Source organism: Mobula birostris, chromosome 9 (assembly GCF_030028105.1).
Source record: "Mobula birostris isolate sMobBir1 chromosome 9, sMobBir1.hap1, whole genome shotgun sequence".
NCBI classification, from domain to species: Eukaryota; Metazoa; Chordata; class Chondrichthyes; order Myliobatiformes; family Myliobatidae; genus Mobula; species Mobula birostris.
The window spans coordinates 11937097-11957627 of record NC_092378.1 but is presented as its reverse complement, the minus strand read 5'-3'; positions in this window follow the sequence as shown (position 1 = coordinate 11957627).

Below are 20531 nucleotides of genomic sequence, written 5' to 3'. Positions count from 1 at the left end.
TATAAGCCTAGTCGATCCAGTCTTTCATCATATGAAAGTCCTGCCATCCCAGGAATCAATCTGTGAACATTGTATTCCATCGGCCACTTTTTTGCCCATTCTTCCAACTTAGAATTTAGAATTTCTTACATCCATCCCATAACATGGAAGAGTAAAATTCTTTGCGTCATGACTCCGGCACAATGTACAAACATGTGAATTTAAAAGTCTAATAGCTTGCAGAAAGAAGCTGTTCCCTAGCCTGTTGGTCCTGGCTTTAATGCTGTTGGAGCATTTGCTAGACGGAAGCAGCTAAAAAACAGTTTATGGTTAGGGTGATTGGAGTCCCCGATGATCTTGCAGGACTTCCTTCTGCACCTACTGCTATAAATAACCTCAATGGAGGGAAGTTCATATCCACAGATGCGCTGGGCTGTCCGTACCACTCTCTGCAGTGCCCAGTAATCAAGGTTGGTGCAGTTCCCATACCAAGTGGTGCTACTGCCCGTCAGCATGTTCTCAATGGTGCCCCTGTAGAAGGTCACCTGAGGTGGAAGAGGTGCTGTTGTGCTTCTTTTGCCGCAAAGCCGGAATGTATAGTCCAGGTGAAATCTTCGGTGATGTGTATACCAAGGAACCTGAAACTACTCACCCGCTCAACTGCAGGTCCATGGATGTTGATTCTCATGTAATCCACGATCAGCTCTCTTGCCTTTTGGGACATTGAGGGAGAGGTTGTTATCCTGGCATCACTCTCCTCTGTAGACTGTCTCGTTATTGCTAGAAATAAGGCTGATCAAAGTCGTATCATCTGTGAATTAGATCAGCAGGTTGGAGCTGGGTGTGGCAGCACAGTTGTGGGTGTAAAGGGAGTGGAGGAGGGGACTCAGGACACAATCCTGGGGGCACCTCTGTTGAGGGTCAGAGGTAAGGGAGCTCTTCCTTACCACCTGTCGGGCCCTGGTGAGACCACATCTGGAGTACTGTGTGCAGTTTTGGTCTCCAAATTTGAGGAAGGACATTCTTGCTATTGAGGGAGTGCAGCATAGGTTCACAAAGTTAATTCCTGGGATGGCGGGACTGTCATATGTCAAAAGATTGGAGTGACTGGGCTTGTATACTCTGGAATTTAGAAGGCTGAGAGGGGAGCTTATTGAATCATATAAGATTATTAAGGGATTGGACATGCTGGAGGCTGGAAGCATGTTCCCACTGATGGGTGAGTCCAGAACCAGAGGCCACAGTTTAAGAATAAGTGGTAGGCCATTTAGAATGTGGTTGAGGAAAAACTTTCTCACCCAGGAAGTGGTGGATATATGGAATGCTCTGCCCCAGAAGGCTGTGGAGGCCAAGTCTCTGGATGCTTTCAAGAAAGAGATGGATAGAGCTCTTAAAGACAGCGTAATCAATGGTAATGGGGATAAGGCAGGAACTGGATACTGATTGTGGATGATCAGCCATGATCACTGTGAATGGCGATGCTGGCTCGAAGGGCCGAATGGTCTACTCCTGCACCTATTGTCTAATAGGAAGTCTAGGATCTACCTGCACAAGGTGGGGTGTAGGCCAATGTCTCTGAACTTCCTGTTAATTTTGGAGGGAATTATCGTGTTGAATGCTGAACTGTAGTCCAGGAACAGCATTCTAACATATGCATCTAACGTATGTTCTGGACTGGTCAAAGAATACTGAGGCTGTCTACAAGAAGGGTCAGAGCTGTCTTTATTTCCTGAGGAGACTGAGGTCCTTTAACATCTGCCAAGTGATGCTGTGGATGTTCTACGAATCTGTGGTGGCCAGTGCTATCATGTTTGCTGTTGTGTGCTGGGGCAGCAGGCTGAGGGTAGCAGACACCAACAGAATCAACAAACTCATTCGTAAGGCCAGTGATGTTGTAGGGATGGAACTGGACTCTCTGACGGTGGTGTCTGAAAGGAGGATGCTGTCCAAGTTGCATGCCATCTTGGACAATGTCTCCCATCCACTACATAATGTACTGGTTGGGCACAGGAGTACATTCAGCCAGAAACTCATTCCACTGAGATGCAACACTGAGCGTCATAAGAAGTCATTCCTGCCTGTGGCCATCAAACTTTACAACTCCTCCTTTGGAGAATCAGACACCCTGAGCCAATAGGCTGGTCCTGGACTTATTTCCATCTGGCATAATTTACATATTACTATTTAATTATTTATGGTTTCATATTACTATATTTATACTCTATTCTTGGTTGGTGCAACTGCAATGAAACCCAATTTCCCTCGTGATCAATGAAGTATGTTTATCTATCTATCTATCCTTCTTCTCCAGGTGAGTGAGGACAATGTGTAGTGCTGTCGCCATGGTGTCATCAGTAGACCAGTTCCATCGGTAGGCAAAGTGTAGGGGTCCAGCGTGGGTGGTAGCATGCTGCAGATGTAGCCTTTAACCAGCCTCTCAAAGCATTAGCTTATAATTGAGGTGAGTGCGACAGCGCGCCAATCGTTCAGGCATGCTACCTTGGTTTTCTTAGGTACAGGGACAATGATGCATGATTTGAAACAGAGGGCATTACACACTGGGAGAGGGAGTGATTAAAAATGCCCATGAACACCCCAGCCAGCTGTTCAGCACACACTTTGAGGATGCGCCCTGGAATGCCATCCGGCCCCACTACCTTGCAGCTGTTGACATGTTGGAATGTTCTACGTAACTCAGCCTCGGAGGTGACCAAGGTGCAGGTCTCGTCGATGGTTCTCCTCAGGGGTTCAGTCAAATCAAACGTAAAAAACCAATTAATTTGTCTAAGTCCTGCTGCAATCACATTGCTTTCTCAGCACTACCTACCCCTCCACCTATCTTCCTTTCATCTGCAGACTTTGTCACAAAGCCATCAATTCCATTATCTAAATCACTGACAACAATGTGAAAAGCAGTGGTCCCAATACTGACCCCTGAGAAACACCACTAGTCACCAGCAGCCAACCAGAAAAGGCCCCTTATATTCCCACTCACTGCGTCCTGCCGCTCAGCCATTCCGCTATCCATGCCAGTATATTTCCTGTAATACCATAGTATTTTATCTTGTTAAACAGCCTCATGTGTGGTACCTTATCAAATGCTTTCTGAAAATCTAAGTAAATGACATCCACTACTTCTCCTTTGTCCACCCTGCTTGTTACTTCCTCAAAGAACTATAAGAGATTTGTCATGCAAATTTCCTTTTACAGAAGCCATGCTGACTTTGACTGATTTTATCGTTAGTCTCCAAGTACAGGTCGACCTTCACTAATCCGGCACCATTGGGACCTGAGGTGTGCCGGATTAGTGAAAATGCCGAATTACAGAAGGATCACATTAAGCATAATCAGTGCTGGATTATTGAAGGAACCGGATTACAGATAGTTGGATTAGTGAATGTCGACTGTACCTCGAAATCTCATCCTTAATAATAACTCCAACACTTTTTCAACCATTGAGGTAAGACTAACTGGCCTATAATTTCCTTTCTTTTGCTTTCCTCCCTTAGTAAAGAGTGGGGTGATATTTGCAAACTTCCTGTCCTCTGGGACCATGCCAGAATCAAGTGATCCTAGAAAGATCATGACAAATGCAGCCGTTATCTCTTCAGCAACCTCTCTCAGGACTCTGGGATGTAGTCCATCTGGTCCAGATGATTTATCCACCTTATGTTTCATGTTCATCCATCAGTTATATTGTATCCTACTCTATGGTTTTATATTCTACTAGCTCTGTTGCACTTTCCTTTATGTTTAGTGTTCTGTACTTATCTAGTCCAAAGTTCATGGTTATATCTTTTGGCAATAGTTCCACCATTTGAATTAATTGCTTTAGCTCTACTGATGAAGCAGTGTGTAATTTCAAATTGTCCATGTATAGAGGGTGTGTTAAGGTTCATCAGATGTTCTCACAATTATTGGGTGTAGTTTATATGTAGTACAATCTTCTATCAACCATGAGTGTGGCACAAAATTAAATGCTCTTTGTTAGTCCATATAGCAACATGAAAGATTTCTGCTTTTCCATCGGGCTTGACTTAGAATTGCCGAATCTATTATCCATTGTTCTTTTCATCCTTTCATACACTTTTTGCACATCTTTAATTGTGTGAGTACGTTCTGTTTCCTCCCTAATCCAGCTTGCATCTTGCTTGTGTGTCGCAGATATTAGACTGTAAGCTCATTATCTCTGTGTTTGTTGGTAATTTTGTGCTTTGAATTTAATTTCAATGTCCTCTGTAAAACTTTTTCATTGTTCTTGAACTGATAATTCTGTTTTCTTCATCGGGTACATTTCATGTTTCTAGTTAGTCTAGCTTTGTATGCACCAAGCTTTTGTTTTAGTGTATCCATAAATTCTACAATGCTTTTTTTTAGGTTGATCGTATCTTGATAGGACCTTACATTTCCTTAGCTTTTTTCTTAACATTTTTGCTCAGGTTATCCATTTTATACTCTCTAACATGAGCTATTTCTGCTTTCAAAGTTTAAATTTTGTTTCCTAACTCCTCTGCCATTTCAGTGTTCTCAGTTCATTACACAGTTCTTGGTTTCTTTTAAGGAGTGCCTCTATTTTGGAGCCATTGCACTACACTGCTGCTAATTCTTCTTGGGTGTAGTTCTTCAAAAGTTTTAAGTTTTCCTAAATATTGTGGTGATATATCATTGTTGAGAGCATTAACAATTTTTGCAAATTTTGATGACAAGTTTTATTTTGATCGATAGGGCCTTTTTATGTGTCGGTGCCCATGCATTCTTGTAGTGTGGTGTTGAACATTAGGGTTATTTTGCCCGTAAACTCAGCTTTGTCATCAGCATTCATCATCAGAGGAATGTGAGATGATACACTTTGAAAGAAGTATGAGGAGAGAAAATATACTGCAGAATAAATTATAATTAATCTAAAAGGATGCAGGATCCTGCGTTTGTGTTTGGAAATCTTTGAACCTGGCACGTCAGATTAAGACAATGATTGATAAGGCACATACAATTCTGGTTTTGTTGATGGAGGCATTGGTTAAAAAAGGGACATTTATATTGAACATTTATAAAACACTGGATTGTTAAACTGAGCTATTGTATACAATTCTGGTCATAGGAAGGATCTGAAGACATTATAAATGTTCCAGAAGAGATTTATGAGATGAAGGTCAATGTTTATGGGAATCAATCACAAAGCTATATTCTTAAAAGTTGAGAAAGCTGAGGTGAAATTTGATAAATGTTTATAAAATCTTCAGAAGTCTAAAAGAGTGAATATTGCGAGGCTGTTACCTTTGCTGGAGGGGTCAAAGTCTATAGTTTACAGTTATGAAAAAAGACAGTAGTTTTAAGAGTAAAGTGAAGATAAAAATTGCAGTCCGTGGTTAGAATGTGGAATATATTGCCTGAAGATGTGACGCAGGCAGGTTCCATTGTGAACTTCAAAAGGGAACTGGATAAATATGTGGTGAAGTGAAACCATCAATTCTGTGGAGAAAGGGCAAGTGGATGGAATTAGTGAGTTGCTGTGGCCGAGCACTGGTGCAGCTCAAGATTCAAAATTTAAGATTGTTTAATGTCATTTCCAGTGCATAAGTGTAAAGGAGAATGAAATAATTTTTACTCTGTATCTGATGCAGCATAAAAAAACATAACAAAATAAGCTTAAATTCCAGTTCAAGTTTAATTGTCATTCAGCCATACGTGAAAATAGTCAAATAAAACAATGTTCTTCCAGGGCCAACATATAAAACACTGTACCAACGGTCATTCATAGCATAAGGCACATATGACACATATAAGATAGCAGTAATCAGACAATCATACAAAAGATATAGCATAGCCCAAGATCCTGAGAGTCCTGTAGATTGATTGTGCATGGGTGTTTTCAGCAAGGACAAGCCCAGGGCACTTCACAAGCAAGCACAATCAATCTTGTCTTCCACCGAACGAACACTGGAGGGCAGCACCAATGGAAGGAGGCAGCTCCCAACCCAGCATGGAGGCCGCACTGCACTGTCTCAGGTGTATCCTCTTCTGGGCAGCTGCAACAGGCAAACCCGCGGCTTGAGGGCCAAGTCCGCGCTAAAACTGAGACCGCCCGGCTCCCCCGTCTCACCAATCAGAACTTGCAGTAATCTACATTACCAATGTCCAACAGGGTATTGCAATCACAAGAAAAACGTCCAAGGAATCACTCACTGTTAGACTGCACACCACCTCCACGCACTGACTCTGACACAGCAGCAACACTATCTACACCAAGTCCAGCTCTTCTGCCATTGAGCGACTGGCTGATGAATACAATAATTTTTTTAAAAAAGCAATAAAATATACATGCATAAGTGAGCTTTCTCTGACAGAAAATGATAAAGTCATGGTAGTGGGGGTGTTGTTGGGTTGGTTAGTGGACAAAGCTATTGATCATCTTTACTGCTAGGGAAAAATAACTGTTTTTGAGTCTGGTGGTCCTGGCATGGATGTTACATAGCCTCCTCCCTGATGTGAGTCAAACAGTTCATGAGCAGGGTGAGTGAGATCCTCCATAATATTGCTGGTCTTTTTCCTGCAACTTTCTGTATGTATGTCCTTGATGGTGGGTAGGCTTGTGATGGTGATGTGTTGGACAGTTTTGACCTACCCTATGGTAGAGCCTTCCTGTCCATCCACAGTGCGGTTTCTGTACTACGCTGTGATGCAGCATATTAGATGGTCTGCACTGCACACCTGTAGAAGGTTGTGAGTATTGATGTGCATAAACCTGCTCTCTTCTGCCTTCTCTGAAAGTAGAGGGGTTACTACGTTTTCTTGACTGTGCAGGATGTGTTCTGAGACCATGAGAGGTTTTGCAAGATGTGCACTCCCAGGAGTTTGAAACTGCTTGCATTTTCCAAGGCTGTGCTGCTGATGTAAAGAGGGGGGTGAGTGGTGTGAGCTCTCCTGAAGTCAATAACCATTTCCTTTGTCTTATTAGTATTGAGGAAGAGGTTATTTACCTAGTACCAGTCTACAAGCTCTTCCACCGCCTCTCATAGACTGTCTCATTTGTTGATGATGAGCTACACCACTGTCATGTCATTGACGGCTTGACAGCGTGATTGTTCAGCTGTTTGACCACGCAGTCGTGTGTGATCAGAGTGCATAACGATGATCTGATAAATCAAATCTTCCGTGTTGCTACCATTCAATGATGTTTGACGGAGACAAAAGAGACTACAGATGCTGGAATCTGGTGCAAAACACATACACAAAGGCTGGGGTAGCAGTGGTACAGGCAGCATCTATGGCGAGAAATGGACAGTCATTATGTCAGAATCAGAATCAGGTTTAATATTGCCAGCATATGTAGTGAAATTTGTTAACTTTGAGGCAGCAGTACAATGAAATGCGTAATAATAGAGTGAAAAAAAACTGTGAATTGCAGTAAGTATATATATATATATATATATATAATTGTTAAATAGGTAATGCAAAAAATAGAAATAAAAAAGTAGTGAGTTAGTGTTCATGGATTCAATGCCCATTCAAAAAATCATATTGCAGATGGGAAGAAGGTGTTCCTGAATCATTGAATGTGTGCCTTCAGGCTCCTGTACCTCCTTCCTGATGGTAACAATGCGAAAAAGGCATGACCTGGGAGATGGGGGTCCTTAATGAGGCATCACTCCTTGAAGATGTCCTGGATACTACGAGGCTTGTGTTCATAATGTAGCTGACTAATTTTACAACTCTCTGAAGCTTACTTCAATCCTGTGCAGTAGTCCCACCCCATATCAGACGGCAATGCAGCCAGTTTGAATGCCCTCCACGGTACATCTGTAGAAATTTGTGAGTGATCTTGGTGACATACCAAATTATCTCAAACGCCTAATGAAATATAGCTACCATCTCGCCTTCTTTATAGTTGCATTGATATGTTGGGTCCAAATGAGGTCCTCAGAGATATTGACACCCAAGAACATGAAATTGATCACTCTTTGGATTGAGACTCTTCATCTGCACCAGACACATTGACCATCTACTTCATGTTGTATATGCTGCCTGAACTGCTGAACTCATCGAGCTTTTTGTGTGTTGTCCTATATTTTCATTCGTTTTCTCAGATAAGTCTGAAAGAGCCAGAATTTGTGAGCAGGACATATGAATTAATCAGTGTGGAATGGTTGAAGGTTTCTAGCATGGAGTCTGGGCCCAATCTCTTCAGAAATATATTGTATTTGATTCCCCACAATCGGCACTGTCAATAAGACATGTTAATTATTGTTTTGTTTGCTGTACAGATTCTGTATTCCAATGACAGCAAGTTATTTGGAATTACAATTAATGATTGCAGCATTGAAAAGGAATTTAGCATTTTACTGAAAGACATCTTTGCGTTCCTTGCAAATGACCTCAAAGATGAAATATCAATCTATGAGAAAATGATCTGGAGCCTTTGTTGCATTTGGTCTGGTGTTGTATTAACTTTTGCAGGAAATTAATCACTACCTATTATGGATGATAGGTGACAACTGTTTGTGGTATGGAGCACGATAATTTACAGCTTTGAGACAAGGTCATCACTGAGTTATAGTAATTGTGGTCAGAAGTCGCACAGACTTTATATATCACTAACATTCTTTGTGTATTCAATGCTTATCACGTTTGTGGCTCTGTCATGTGAGAATTTATTAAAAAGAAGTTATGACACAAATCGTGGTCTTGATTTTTAATACTACAATCCCTCAAGCTGTCTGTCACATGGCATGTTATTACGGAGCTCTGCTTTCCAAATATTACATTGTTTTAAATTGAAAAATTACAGATTTCATCCTTCAGGCCACATGCTGCTTTAAAACTTTTCAAACTGGTTTTGGCCCTTCATTATCTTATGATTTGGAGGGAATAAAAAGTTTTTCTCATTTATTTTGTCTGGATTAGAACTGCAAATCATTTCCCTAATGCTTAGCGGTGGAACTTCCCTATATCCCTCATTTTGTTACATTTTTTCTTTTGTTTTTTTAATCTACTTTCCAAGAGGAAGGGAAGCCAGAGGGATGGTTTCTGGCTGCTCACAGCCATAGTAAAGCAGCAGCACAAGACCACTTCACAGAAGGAGCAAGAGATAGGTAGCTTGAGAAATGAAGTGGAAGTGCTAAACTAGGAACATATTATGTGGAGAGCATTGCCCGGATAGCAGAGACTTGAACTAAAGAGTTAGAGGATAGGAGTACACAGGTGGCCTGTTAGCTAGTAAAGGTGACACACACAAAATACTGGAGGAACTCAGCAGGCCAGGCAGCATCTATAGAAAAGAGTCAACAGTTGGCGTTTCAAGCCGATTCCCTTCATCAGGACTGGAGAGAAAGATGAGAAGTCAGGGCAAGAACGTGGGGAAAAAGGAGGAAGAAGTACAAGGTGGTAGTCGATAGGTGAAACTGGATGAGGGGGAGGGATGAAGTATAGAGCTGGGAAGCTGATAGGTGAAAGAGGTAAAGGGCTGGAGAAGTGGGAATCTGATAGGAAAGGACAGAATACAATGGAGGTAAAGGGAGATGATTGGCAGGTAAGGAGATAAAGTGAGAGATGGAAATGGTGAGGTGGGGAGCAATTACCAGAAGTTCGAGAAATCGATGTTCATGCCTTCGGGTTGGAGGCTGCTCACACGGAATATAATGTCTTGCTCCTCCTATCTGAGTGTGGCAGTAAAGGAGGCCATGGACTGACATGTCAGAATGGGAATGGGAAGTAGGATTGAAGTGGGTGGCTTCCGGGAGATCCTGCTTCTTTTGGCAGACAGAGTGTAGGTGCTCGGTGAAGTGGTCTCCCAGTCTACATCAGGTTTTGACCAATATACAGGAGGCCACATTGGGAGAACCGAATACAGTAGACGTCCCCAACAGATAGCAGCAGTTGGATGTTGCCTGCAGTGACCCAGACCCGGTTATGGTCCACACACTGATATTGCTGGGAGGCGACCCTGTCACGTGGGTGTGAGATGGGGACATTTGGTTAAATGGTGAGAATGTGGAAGAGAGCCTTGAGGTTCTCCCTCTAAGTGGGCACCCTTCCCCCTGTGTAGCTGCATCAGGCCAGTAGCCACGCAGTACCAGACCTGGCAAAGGGACCACTGGCCCAAAGCCCCTCCAGCCTCCATGGACCAAGTTGAGGAAGAGCAGCAGGTGTGGGTAGAGGAACAGCATGATGGAGAGGGACCTGGGAGAATAAGACAGTGGGTCTCACTGAGGTGACCTCCATCAGAGGGTCCTCCACTAAAGAACAGGTGGAGTTGGGAGACAGGTATAGGCAGAAGCCAGGGAAGCCTCCTGGTTTAGCCAACAGGGAGATGTGTGACTTGAGGGGGGGGGGGTGTTGTTATCCTACCACACAATTAGCAATGCCCTGAGAGTGCCACTTGCTTCCCATGGGGTGATGAATTGTTATGGGGCAAGGTTGGGTATCTCTTACTGTTCGAGTGGGATTTGTAGGCCCAAGTGGAATGGATAACAGTGGAGAAAGGGACCAGAATCCTTCACTCGTGGCTTTTGGTCACAGGGATCTATTACGACAGGAGCAACCTACCAGAGGGTCATAAGTTATCCTCACCTATGGTGGGGTATTTAGTTAAAAGAACAGCTCACCATTTCAAGGGAGTGGGGCTGCCCTTACTGGGACCAGGGACAAGGGGATCCATAGATGCTGCCATCAGTTTATTGGAGGGATTAGGCTACGAGGGGGAAGGTGCTCAAACTGGACAAGCAGCCTGGGGGTGGAGGCCCCTATGTGACCCGTAATGAAATGTTTTTGGTATTGCTCAGAGCCAGGGTCTGGAAGGAGCAGATAGTTGGGCTTCACACTCTCACCCCCTATTGGAGGCAGCACTGTCATGGGAAGAGGGGCAAGGAGGCTGTTAAGGGAGAAGGGTCATTCTCCAAGATCTTCCCTCGATAAGGCCTCTTTCTGTCTTCTGCAGGATTCCTCGCATTTGCTTCAGGTTCCCTAGAGTGGAAGCTCTACGAAAGGCACTGCGGCAGCAGGGATTGGACAGTGGGTGGCCCCTTCTTGTCCTCAGCCCACCATATGGAGAGGATCATTCGCCTTGTACCTCCCTCCTATAATAAAGTGTAAGTGGCCTGAGTTCGAAAAATGTTGCATAAGGTGTGGCCACATGTGAGTTCACATGAGTGAGAGAGAGAGAGAGTGTATGTGTGTGTATAGGTGTGTTAGTTAAATCTGTATTGAAAGGTGTTTGAATTAATCCAGAGGAAGATTGCATTACTTGATGTGAAGTGAACTGGCAGGATAGCATATCATGAGCAGAAGTCTCTAAGAAATTGTGTGAATGTGTGTGTGTGGGAGGACCCAATCCATCAGTTTTTTTTCTCCTGTTCTTTTGAACATGTTTACTGTTTATGAAATGTTTAATCAAAGTATTTTTCAGTTTACCTGTGAAGCATCCAGAGGAAGAAAATTGTTAAGTATCGATCTTTGATTTGTCTTACCTGGGTTTTAACTTAGTGCCTATTTATTTCTTTGCTGTGGAATTTGTATTAGAGAGAGAGAGAGAGAGAGACCCCCAGATTCCACACTTCCATGAGAAATCCAAGTTAAAATGATGGAAATGTGAGTGTATCTATTCTGGATATGAGTTTCTAAAAAAATTATAATTTTGGGAGGTTGGTGATTTGTGTTTGATCATATTGGGAATTCCATCTTTGTGTTGTTGGAGGGAGATTGGAACTATTGGGGAGAGATCTGAAGCATTGTTTCTCTTAACAAGAATGTTCCATGAGGCAAAAAAAATGTATTCGGTATTGTCAAAACACTGAGTTTTACTTCTTTTGGAAAGAACTTTACAAAGTCAAGATATAGTCACAGAGTGTGTCATAAAATGCAAATGAGTTGTCAGAATTCAGGTCATTCCTGTCTCCAAGAATGCAAATGTAGAATACGTTTGATGTCCAGTGTCGGGTAAAATGCAAACATGAGTTCACCATTGCTGACCATAGAGAACCATAGGGAGAAGGCGAACCAAGTAAATCAGCCACTAACAATCTCATTACAGGAACCTTGACCTTCAATGTCCTGATTGAGGAAGACTTGTGAATGGAAAAGAACGGGAACGCGAATGTGGAAGACACAGAAAGCATGACAGCAAAGCAGGAATAACGCGTTAAAATATAATTGTAGTGCTACCTTGTAATGAAGGCTGATTCTGGAAGGTCAATGAATGGTTATATAGATCGGAATAGAAAGCTATTGGGAAAATAAATGGGAGGGATCCGAGTTATGTCAGAGACACTCAGGTTACACTCCTTGTCCGTTCCACAACCTCAATGGCAAGACAAACTGAGAAAGACGAGAAATTGCACACAGTGTCTAAAGGCAGCCACACCAGCCTGCAATGGGAGTGAAGGCAAATGAGGTGGGCTGAGCCAGCAATTGAACGGAAGGTCCAATAATGGGTACCACCGGGGCAAGCTCCTTGCAGCTATTCGAACAGAGACCAACCCAAACCCTCCTGTATATCGATCGAAGAGACTGAGAAACTGGTTGTCAGATTACTCTCATAATCTTCTGTCATGGCAGAGAATGTGAACTGTTGCCTGTGAACCTGGAACAAAGTTACCTTGCTGTGATACTGCCCAGCGCATAACTACTGGCAGCCACTACTGGTAGTTTTAGCTATCAGAAAATGAGAGAGGCAACAAGCACACAAATACTGAAAGGCTGTTGGAAATCGAGAAAACAAATGTGTCCATGAAGAAGATGTGATCAAATTTCTAGAATGTTTTATAACAATTATTACCCCTCAACCACCAGGCTCTTGAATCAGATGGGGTAACTTCACTCGCCCCATCACTGAACTGTTCCCACAACCTAGGAATCACTTTCAAGGTCTCTTCATCTCACGTTCTCAATACTTATTGTTTATTTATTTATTTATTCTCTTCTGTTTGTATTTGCACTGTTTGCCGCCTTTTGTGCACTTGTCGGGGAATGGTCTTTCATTGATTTTATTGTGTTTCTTGCATTTATTGTGAAATTCCACAAGAAACCACCAGGGTCTTGTCTGGTGACATATACAAGATGTACTTTGGTAATAAATTTACTTTGAATTTGTACTTTGAATTGGGGATTTAGATGGTGTAAATGTAGGTATATATAGGGAGATGGCAGGTTAGTAATTGGGGGAGGAATCTGAAATAATGGGCATTTTTGCTGCCCTACATAATTAGATCCTCCTTGAAGTTTGGTCTTCCCGGAACAGATTTCAGTCCAGGGACCAAGAGGAGCTTATGTTAGGAAGTATTCTGGAGTTATGTGAATATAGCAGATATTATTTCAAGCAAGTAGCAGTCTTCAGTTTTTAATGTAGATTGTAAATTGCAAGCAATAAATCATAGTTAAAAGCACACCTGAGATGTTTACATATATATCAGCTAAATTTTAAGATAATGGGGCACTAAGAGGTTGGCAGACTACTGTGGTAGATTGGGTAGCAACCAGTGGGCTGATAATTCTGGGTATCATAGTGTTACATTTTGTATATGGCAAACTGAGGCATCCAAGGAACCATACTAGCTGTTCACTAAAAGCCATGCCTCTATGCACGCTAGGAACTGACCCATTTAAAGAGCATTCCAACACTTCCCACTAGCTGACGATTAGCTGATGGCTTCATGATGCCAGCAGAGTTTAAATCTAGTGTGCGGAAAGCACATGCTCTCTTTATGTTCTCCAGGTCACCACATCATGCCATGAAACAGTAAACAGTGGAGGTATGCTGCAATAAAGAGAGTCTGGGGGCACACTTTGGATCAGTATTTTCTGTCTTGTCCTGTCTCTTTCACTTTGAGCGCACACTTTAGATAAATATTTCTAACTGAGTGTAATGCGAAGGGTTTTTTGAAAGTTTAGTGTCTGTCCAGTATAATTGCTAGTAAATACTTACTGGTAATGAGTATCTACTGTGCCCACTCACAGAACCTGAGAACCTGATTTCATACAATAGTGACCCTTTGTCCAGGGCAGCAAGCGATGGCTCTGAGATTCCAGAAAGTTCTGACGTAAAGGGCCTTTCTCACCACCAGGCAATGTGGCCTAGGTGCTTACTTGAAAGCTCTGGCGATGAAGTATTCCGCCAAATAATTCTAATAGTCAGCTTGGGGAACCATCCAACAGAATCCACCATCTGACATACCCTTGAGGATTTTCCATGCCAATTGATCAAATTGAGATCAAAGGGATTTTGCACAAACTTTTCAACTAAATGGAAAATTCTACTGCAATGTACCAACATCCACCCTGTGCAGGACTGGGAACAATAGACCAAAGGCTGGTGTCTTCAGGGATTATGCAGAGATCAATGCACCCACACACAAAAATAGCCACATTGCATACACTTTCTCTACCTTTCACTTGAAGTTTCTTACATTGTGATTCTGAAACCACAAGGCTGTTTTGTTGGATCTCTGGATGAAATGGAATACAGCTCACATAACTGGGGTATGGGCCACAACTGTGCTTCAAACACAGAGGACCGATTGGCTGACCCTCATACCACTTCTGGTAAAAGCATTCAGATTCAAGGTTCTTTGGGTTCCTGTTTCAAAATTAACCTCCTGCATGATTCAAACAGATCCTTTTTTTTGGCAGTGGGGAGGGCCGTTTATGTTCCCCTTCCAGCTGGAAGCATAAATGTTTATCATTGCTCAAAATTTAAGGAGTCATTTGAAGAGTGGACAATTCTTCTGAGGAAATTCCAATGACATTGGCAGCAAAGTTTTTAATCTACCAGTATTAGGCATTAACACTCATATTACACCACTGCTCTGGAATCCACACATGTTTCTGAAAAAGATAAACCACCTTTCCAAAGACCCGTTCATTTTTATATGACAGAAATCTTTATTGCAGTTTTAATAATAAACAGGAGTACTGCATTAATCACAAAGGGACATGTTTCAGTTATTAAAAAAGTACATTTCCTCTGTAGTGAGGGTATAATCAACCAGACTACCCAATCAAAGTGTTCAGAGCACTGTGCAGAAAATACTAATCCTTTTGATTATCTGGAACAATTGTCTCCAATTGTTTGATCCTCGAGGGTTGACTTTGATCTTTATGTCTGTAAAGAGGCCTGGAACCTCTGTTAAAACTAGTCAGAAACACTTTCAAGTTGGAATAGAGGACAATGTTTGGTTCACAGTCAGCCCAGGTTTTGTTTCCTTTCAAGGCATCAAAAAGGGTTTGAAAATGATCACTTGCAGACAATGTCCCAGAGCCAAAATTGCCTGAGACACTTTGACACTTTAGCTGATGTCATGGGAAATGATACCAAAACGTAGTTTTTCCCCCAACTGTCACTCTGTCAATCTTTGTCCGTTACATTTAATATATTGACCGCAGTCAGGATCCGTAAATGAATACTCTTAAATGTTTTTCTTTCTTTAAATTTGCATTAAAAGTGCTGAATTCAATAGCAAGTCTAGCAGGTATGTATTTGTATCTTTCATATAAACATTGAGACAAACATATGAAAAACATTGAAAATCTCTACAGATGTACCACGGAGAGCATCTGGTATGGGGGTGGGGGCTACTGTATAGGATCAAAGTATGTTGCAGAAAATTCTAAAATTAGCCAACTCCATCATGGGTACTAGCTTCCATAGTATCCAAGACATTTTCAAGGAACAGTGATTCAGGAAGGTGGCATCCATAATTAAGGATCTCCACCACCTAGGACAGGAGTCGCCAAACTTTTTTACACTGCGGACCGGCCGACCGGGGGGGGCGGGGAGGTAGTGGTAGGGTTGCCAACGGACAAGAGTAGCAGTCAGATAAGTTGTGTTTACCCCAAGAAAGGCTACCATGACCATGAAGCCTTGCGCGGGCACCTGTGTGCGCATGCGTGTATGTGCCGATTTTTTTCCCCTACAAATCGTTTTTTGCAATTCTGTCCCGGGAGGGGAGGTGGGGGGGGGGGGGGGGGAATGTTAATCAAGACCGGAAAATAGATGATAATTGGCTAATGCACTCAATTTCGTTTCTAAAAGGGTTTATCTAACAAATTTAATATTAAACACACAGCGCATATTTTCCTCGCATGGATATAGTGATAAATCAATTATCAGGGGAGGACAGGGGAGCTTGAAGTAAGTGTTGAACGAACTGCCAGTAGAAGTGGTAGAGGCAGGTTCGATATTGTCATTTAAAGAAAAATTGGATAGGTATATGGACAGGAAAGGAATGGAGGGTTATGGGCTGAGTGCGGGTCAGTGGGACTAGGTGAAGTAGCGTTTGACACGGACTAGAAGGGCCGAGATGGCCTGTTTCCATGCTGTAATTGTTACATGGTTATATAAGTCACTTATAAATCAATAACATCATAACATTTTAAGTAACATTTGGATATTAAACACACAGCACATATTTTCCCAGGATGAACATATAAAATCATTGCAACACACCAATATTGCTGAATCAGTGGGAGCCCTGGGCTTGTTTCCCTGCAACAACACAGTCCCATCGGGGGGTGATAGGAGACAGCGATACTCGAAGGGGTTCCTTATGTCCAGTCTATTCCGCAATTTAGTTTTCGTTTCATTCATTGCAGAGATATGTTGGAAATGGAAGCAACGTTCTCAGTGCTTTCGTGGCTATCTCAGGATATTTAGCCTTTACTTTGATCCAGAATGCCAGCAGAGAAGTTATGTCAAACATACTTTTCAGCCCACCGTCATTTGCAAGCTGGAGGAGTTGATCTCCTTACCGCACTGACATGGATGGCGCACGGGTAATGACCTTGCGTGCGTTCAAGCTCAACAGTGCGTGACAGGGAATGAGGAAAGGTTTCCTTGCGGCCCGGTGGTTGGGGACCACTGACCTAGGACATGTTGCCTTCTCATTGTTACCATCAGGGAAGAGGTACAGAAGCTTGAAGGCACACACACACAGATACACACTGTAATTCAGATTTTTCCCCCCATGTTTATCATGTATAGCATTGTACTGCTGTCCAAAGTTAGCAAATTTCATGACATATGCCGGTAATATTAAACCTGATTCTGATTCTGATGACTCAAGATAATATCAAATTTAGAACAGTGGAGTTGAAGTCAATTAGGTCTGTGGACTGATCTGTGTTCAGGAAAATTGTTACCAAATATCCTGCTATGCAATATGGCTTCATGTTATATCCTGTCAGCCAATTTAGTTTGAGATTATTTCTAATAATGTGAAACATATACGTATAGAAAACTTTCTTTCATCTTTTATTTTTAAGATTTTAAAATTTTACTTTTAAGGAGATTTTCAGATGAATGATCTTCTATTTTATTGCCGAGTGAAATATCCCAAATCTCCCTGGGCTTGGATTGTGTTATTTCACATCACATCACAAGTAGGCTGATGCACCAAAGTGGGTCACTGAATTCGGTAGACATCAGAAGCAGTCATCAACCTGACAGCTGAATGCACAACTCTTAAGTGGGTCTGCACTTGCTTCTGTCCATATGGAGGGATCTGCCTATTTTCTAAAGTGCTGGCCAAAAAGAATAGCTGAACAGTTTGTTCTAATCCCCTGAAGATGGTGCTGCACATAGAAGACAAACACGACCTCATGTCACTCAGTGGCCATTTTATTAGGTACCTCCTGTACCTAAGTAGGTGGTCACTGAATATAAGTTCCTGGTCTTCTACTACTGTGGCCCATCTACTTCAAGGTTCCACATGTTGTGCATTCAGAGATATTCTCTGCACACCACAGCCGTAATACATGGTTATTTAAGTTACTGTCACCTTCCAGTCTAGCCATTCTCCTCTGACCTCTCTCATTAACAAGGCACTTATGCCCACAGACTGTTTTGCATAAAAATCCCAGAATATCAGTAGTTTCTGAGATACTCAAACCTCCCCATCTGGCACTAACAATCATTCCACGATCAAAGTCACTTAGATCACATTTCTTTCCTATTCTGAATTCGGGCTAAACCATAGCTGAACGTCTTGACCCTGTCTGCATGCTTTTATGCAGTGAGCTTCTGCCATAACATTGCCTGAGTAGTTATTTACATTAATGAGCAGGTGTAGAGCTTCATCTAATAAAATGGCCACTGATTGTATATAATATTGAAATGACTTTACATTATAGAATATGCTTATCACTTCATGAGATTCTGCCTTCTTTCTACCCCTCACAATAATTTACCAGATATTCCATTGTAACAAGACTGCATAGCTACAGAATGCAGCACACTCATAAACATGAGGAAGCCTGCAGATGCTGGAAATCCATAGCAACACACTCAACATACTGGAGTAACTCAGCAGGTCAGCCAGCATCAGTGGAAATGAATAAACAGTTGATGTTTTGGGCCAAGACCCTTCTTCAGGACTCAATACACTGACTTATTTGCTAACAATCTCAAAATTCACACCTGATCATCAGCACATAGCTTTTTTGTTATTGAGCTCTGTTTCTCTTGCTGCTGGGACAGATGCATTATTCTCTGTCACTCACCTTTCCTAACCAGGGCACTTAACATTATGATCCACTGCTGCCTATAAGGGGTTTGTACATTCTCTCCGTGACTGGGTGGTTTCCTCCCACAGTCCAATGATGTACCAGTTGGTAGGTTAATTGGTCATTGTAAATTGTTCTGTGATTCAGCTGCCATTAATATTGGGGGATTTCCTGGACAGGATGGCTCGAAGGACTGAGAAGGCCTATTCTGTGCTGCACCACAATAAGTAAGTAAATACCAATCTGAAGAAGTCCAAATTGAGGAAAATTCATGGAACCTGAAAGTATCTGAAATGGAAAAGCATGTTCAAATATCACTTGAGGTTACTATTTGTCAGTTTGCTTTACCAGCATTCTTCATTTACTGGTTCACAATCTTGGGTTTTGCATTAGTGGCTATTTAAGTAACAGAATCCTAGAGCTATTATAAATCTGATTACTGACCAAGAATGGATTTATGACATAATGCATTTGGTCCTAAAGTCTATGTTTAATTTAGGGAGGTAAAAACGTGATGCTCAATTACAGTTTTGCAGTTAATTATAATTGATTATTTTCCTTGCTCTGTGCTTTGGTTGCTAGAATCCTAGTTATACACTGCAAACTCCAATCATTGTATTATACCACACGCAAACTAACCTTATTGTCTCACATGAGTCCCTCCTGAATTAAAGGATATCCAGTTTTCATGGAAAGGAAATGCTTAAATCTCTCAAAACACTCATGCCCCATTAACTATGTGATTATATTTCTCCTATCTTCTCTCCTGTCTTAATTTAAAACTGATGATTATCATATATGTGCATTCTCATAAAAGTTAATGAGTTCATATTTTCTCTTGAAAAGTAGTCTCTAGCTGACCTGACACAAAGGTTTGACATAGTACATCAACAATTCCTTTCCGCAACAAACACTACTCAACCGCCTGAGTTCCTCCTCATTCTTCTTTTTCTTGGGCCCTTAACTCCGGTGGAGCATAGACCATTGATGACCTCCCATCTCCATCATCCAAAGTCGATGGTGTGCTTGGAGTTCATCAATGTTTCTGTAATCTATTGTACCCACTGTACAGGAGATTGGCCTCTCCACCCTCACCAGAGCCCTTTTGGCTGGCCTTACCTGTTTCCATCTCTGACATTGGGGATGTAGGGTTTGACTTTGAGAGGCACTGAGTTCCTCCAGCAGTTTATTTTTTGGTCTATATTCCAGTATCTGCAATCCCTTGTGCCTATTTTTCTAGCATTATTAGATGGTACCCAGGGGGAATGACTCCCATCTTCAGATGCAACCAATGGTTCATTGGCAAGCGGAAATGGTTTCAATTTAATATCTCCGGTCAGGGTATCCACGAGGGCTTCCATAATTTACTTCAGAATAGTGCCATGGGATGTGGAAAAATCAGCATACTTTTTTTTCACATTTCACTCAATACAGTCAAAATGTGACATTCTTTGTAACCCATCCAATCCAAAGTAGGGGTTGGAGACATGCCAGATATAAGAGAAGAAAGCAAAATCTCATCATTTGTAGTTGGTGGAATGACTTTGAGGAACCTTGGGCTAGAAAATTGATCTCTGCTACATGAGAATTAAAGCACTACTAAAACTAGGAGTAAAATTAATGAAACGAATTTTAAAGATTAATCTCAGGAGTGAAGTTCTGCTTGCTTAAAATACTTCCTCACAAACAAGAGGATGAATTTCCCTGCAATTCAGATTTTCTTCATATGAAATAAATTTGAAATTTTCTCATTATCTAAACCATTCTAAAACAAACTTTACAATGTCACTTTGACCAATTTTTACATCGTCACAGGGAACAGGAAGAGGGGAGAGTAAATGGAGACTAAATAGTGCAATTTTGTGGAGGCTTGATAAAATCCATGTGGAGAGAAGTCTTCCATAGATGGGATTCCTAACAGGATACAAATAAAGTAATTGGAAAATGTGACAGGAGGAAGATAAGCTTTTTATTTCATTGTGAGTTGTTATAATCTGGAAAGATCTGTTAACAAGGGGAATGGAAGTAGATTTAGTCATAACTTCCAAAATTGGTTAAATGTT